Genomic DNA, 4,188 nt, shown 5'->3' with positions numbered 1-4,188 from the left:
CTACAAAAATAATAATTAAAAAAAAGAATAAAATCCCACAAAACTCTAGCCTCTAGGCTCTGGCAATTCCTTTGTGTAGTACTGCCGCAGCACTGGCAATACTGCCTTGTAAATCCCATGTCTCGCTTGCTATCTTGAGCACTTCTCAGCTGCCTCTCTTGTGTAGTGCAGCTAGTATTTGTGCGTTTTCCTGGAGTGCGTGTGGTTGCTCTTCGTTCTTATGTCTATTACCCCATGCTAATGGAAGAAATTGGTTGGGCAGTCTCTCTCCTGTCCCAGTAAGCACTGAGTTAAATGGCAGGTATCTGATGTTGCTTTTCCAGTGCTGGCTGTGAGCTGTTGGGTCTCTTGCTGCTTTGGCTCTTGTGCAGCAAAGGACTCCCTCAGGAACCCTCGTGTCATCAGCCCTGCTTGAAGATGGGCACAGAAGAGTTCCTGGGCTGTTCCTGGAGTTTACGATGCAGCATAACCCAAAAATGGTTAGGGAATGGGAGCTTCCTCTGATGATGTAGCAGCAGTTTTCATAAGGCTCTGCAAGGAGACTTCCCCCTTAGTGGAAACAATCCCTGTGTCCTTTTGGGCTTCTGCTGAAAGGTTTGGTTCTTTGCTATGAGCCTGCCTTTTGTTGTGATTCCATGCACAGTAGTCAGATTTTGATCCACTTCTTGTGCTTTTTTCCCTTTCACATTCTGATCCTTGCTTTATTTTCTATTAACTGAAAAATGTGCTTCTGCTGTTATTATTTCACATGAGAGAAGTCTTCCCTGGGCTTGGCAGCTGGTTCCTGCTCTCTCTCTGTGCACACTTGCTCGTCTGTGGCTGGAGCCCACGGCTGTACCTTGTCTTTGCAAATCTGAAATCAGCACAGGCAGGGAGATGCATGCTCTTAGGTTGAACTGTCACAGCAATTTCCTGTGGCTAACTTGATTCTCCTTACCTAACTTGAATGTGCAGCTTTGGCCACCAAGTGGTAGGTAGGCATCTTTCACCAGCCATCTGCATTGTCCATCTTGGGGCTGCCTTCAGCAGTGTGTGGGATGTTACAAATGGGCATGGGGACTACCTGTTACACTCACCTGAAAGAGCAGTGCACCAGGCTGTATGTGACCCAGACACAATTGAAGAGTGCTTGGCGTTCTGACTGTCAGATTCACAGAGTAGCTGTGTGCTCAACTATTCAGGGCTAGCAGGAATGGGATGTTTGCAGAGATGAGTAAGTAGAGATTGTGTGCTGGAATGAGCAGTAGAGGTCCCCACAGGGTCGCTGGGGAGACTGCAGGGGGTTTTGGCCGGAAAGGCTGCCACATTTAGAAGGACTCCATCAGATCACCTGGACTTAAAGGGAAGGAAATGTGGGGTGAGGGGAATCCCAATGTGGCAGAATGATGGGGCTATCCAGGAGAAAAGGGGGGCTTGGGAAAAATGCACCAAAATTGAGAGTGCTGCTTAAATAGCACAACCACCTGCTGCTGGCTGCAGGAGGAGGCCGTGGGAGCCCTGGGAGGTTGGGCAGCGCCTGCTCAGGTGGTCTGACCTAGTTCAGAGACCCATTCTAGCACTGTGCCTGTCTGTCCTTGCACCACCCGGATTCAATGCCATCAGGACAGCACTGCCAGCTCGTGGGGATGTGCTGCTGCTTGGGGAAGTTTGCTGTCTGCAATCCAGGGAAGGGTAAAAGGCTGCTTCACACAAGGAGCTCTCCTGGACTTATTAAAAGCCTTGCCCGGCTCTGGCACTGAGCAGATCTCCCCAGACGCTTTGGGAATGCCACCATGCACTGCTCAGCTTGGGCAGTATTGGTGGCAAATACAGCATTGGCAGTGCTGTGCACCCTGCAGCCTGGGGCAGGACGCAGGGGGTGGTGTGTGTCCCAGTTCCTTGGAACTCATTTCCCTGCCTCCTCTCCTAATTGCAAATACTGATTAAATCCACTGGAAGGGCTGGCACCCCTGGGAGCTCCTGGAGCAGTGGCTGGTGGCTGGTACTGGAGTAGCCCCCAGGTGAGCAGAGTCTGGGAGCTTGGCTGGGCTCTCCCGTGTTGCCATGGCCAGAGCTCCCTGGCGTGGCCCTAGAGTCATGTTCATCGCGCCCCAGCCCTACAGCTCGGCTCCACCAGGTCCGGGGTGATGGCAGGGAGGCCCCCAATGGCCAAAGCGCTGATTTGCAGGCTGGTTTGGCATCATCCCGCCGCCTGTGGGCTCACTGGGTCCCTGCTGCCAGCAGAGGGCAGGCGGTGGCCGTGCTCACTGCGGCTCCAGTCCCCGTATTCCCATCGTGTCCCTGGCGCAGTCTGCTCTGAAGCCACCAGGGATGGACCATGGCTGCTGCTGTCCCCAGGGATAAGCTGCGGGGTTACACGCAGTCCTGGAGGGGGACGGGAGGGAAGGATTGATGCAAAGCCTCGTTTCAAGCCCCTCTTAAAGCAGGTCGCTGTGGTCTTGGCCCTATCCAGGGTTGGAGATCTCAAAGAATGGACTTCCTTGGTGGGTTGACTACACTGATGGACAAACACATTTCCTGGCATCAGAGGGAATTTCCCTGGGCGCATCCTGTGCTGCTTTTCTTACCCGGCAGTGGGGTCCTTCTGAGAAGAGCTGGATCCCAGCGTAACTCCAAAGGGAGAGGTTGGACCAGTGGGAGTCTGAGGCCCTTCCCCTGTAAGAGCGGTGAGCACAGCTCCAGCACCTCCCACCACAACACAGACCAATGAGTTATATTTTTCAAAATATTTTTTTAATTTTTCTTTCTAATACTAGACATTACAAAAAAAAAAAAAAAAAAGTTACATTAAAAAAAACAACAGAAAAAAAACCCAAAACACTATAAAACATTCAGGTCTCATAGAAACTGAGAAAAACAAAGCAGCTTGCATCTGTGTGCTGACCTGTCTTCTCACTCCATCAGTGTCCACCAGTTTTCTGTATGCTGAACTCCAGAGAGATCAGTGGAGGGAAAAGGCGGCGCGCCTCAACCTGAAGTCAAACTGGTTGATAAATTAAGTAGTGCTTTAATAATGCAAGTGCTCTATCCCCATGCCCACGGGCTGTCCTCCTGCCACGTGATGCACTGTACAGCTGTATACCTCCAGATCCCTGCTTCAAGCCAGTGACTTCCCTTCACAGAAAGGTGCCCGGGGAAGCGCCTTGGCTTTCTCAGCGCTGCTCGGGTGGAGAAGCCCGGCTGGCCCCTCCAGGGAAAAAACTGGCAAGAGGCAGAGTTGGCCAAGGAAGGTAAGAAATATAAAAATTCTCCTGATGGAAATCTGAAGTTTTTAAAAAAATACAGCATTTGAAAACCAAACCACCAAGCGGATTGCCTCATGCTCCTCTCAGCTCCACCGTCACACTCAGAAACACCTCCTGAATTAAACTTCCTTGTAGAAAAATATATACACGTGCATTTCTCTACCTATTACAATCCCTAAGGTTGAACTCAAACACTAGTCAAAACCACAGCTCTGCTCACGCTTGGCTCTGCTTTTGCACCCAGTCTTGTGCTACACACATTCTCCACTCTCACTGGCAGGTTGTTCATATGGCTGAGCTGTTCCCCAACAGCAGGGTCAACCACTCCAGGAAACCCAAAACTGGCAGAGAAAACCCTTACAGAGTTACCTAACGAGCTAAATATATGTATTAAAAAATAAAGCAGCAATGCAAACTCAACACATCTGAACAAGAAAGCTCCCAGCCTGGGCAGGAGGCTGGAAGGGACCGTCCCCACTGCTCTGAGCTCCGTCGATTGGCACAGGTGACACTCGGTGGTGGTCTTGGCACAGGAGAGGGGACCGCAGTAGGATTGGGTGCTGTGGTCCCAGGTTAGAAACGGTCCGGTAGGAGCGGTCCCTTCACCGTACACGCTCAGGACGGTTTCCTTGGCACCTTGGTACGGCGGGACCTTGAACAGCAGCAAGTATCAAAGAAGGGAAGAGAAATCTAACACGGAGGGATGCTAGATCCCGTGAAGTCCTATTTACACTGCTCTGAGCTCCCTACAATCCCACCCTCCGGTCAGAAAGTTGGCTTGAAAAGCAGGTGACACAAAAACCACAAAGTGATGCACATCCCCAAGTCACAGCCTGTGCCGTGCGCTCGTGCAAGGCAGCAAAGCCGGACCTCTGAAAAAAACAAAAAAAGGCGGCAGCTGGGAGAGAGGTGAGGGCAGGAGATCTCCCACCACTGGAGTACA

General features: G+C 51.3%; 1 protein-coding gene across 3 annotated transcripts in view; it reads right to left on the bottom strand.

The window, feature by feature from the left end:
- LOC100550826 (phospholipid-transporting ATPase FetA-like) overlaps positions 1 to 4,188 on the bottom strand; it is a 422,496-nt gene that overhangs the window by 68,756 nt on the left and 349,552 nt on the right. The gene's annotated exons all lie outside the window — the stretch shown is intronic.

The sequence above is a fragment of the Meleagris gallopavo genome, chromosome Z (assembly GCF_000146605.3).
Source record: "Meleagris gallopavo isolate NT-WF06-2002-E0010 breed Aviagen turkey brand Nicholas breeding stock chromosome Z, Turkey_5.1, whole genome shotgun sequence".
Lineage (NCBI taxonomy): Eukaryota > Metazoa > Chordata > Aves > Galliformes > Phasianidae > Meleagris > Meleagris gallopavo.
This window is presented reverse-complemented; position numbering and strand designations above follow the sequence as displayed.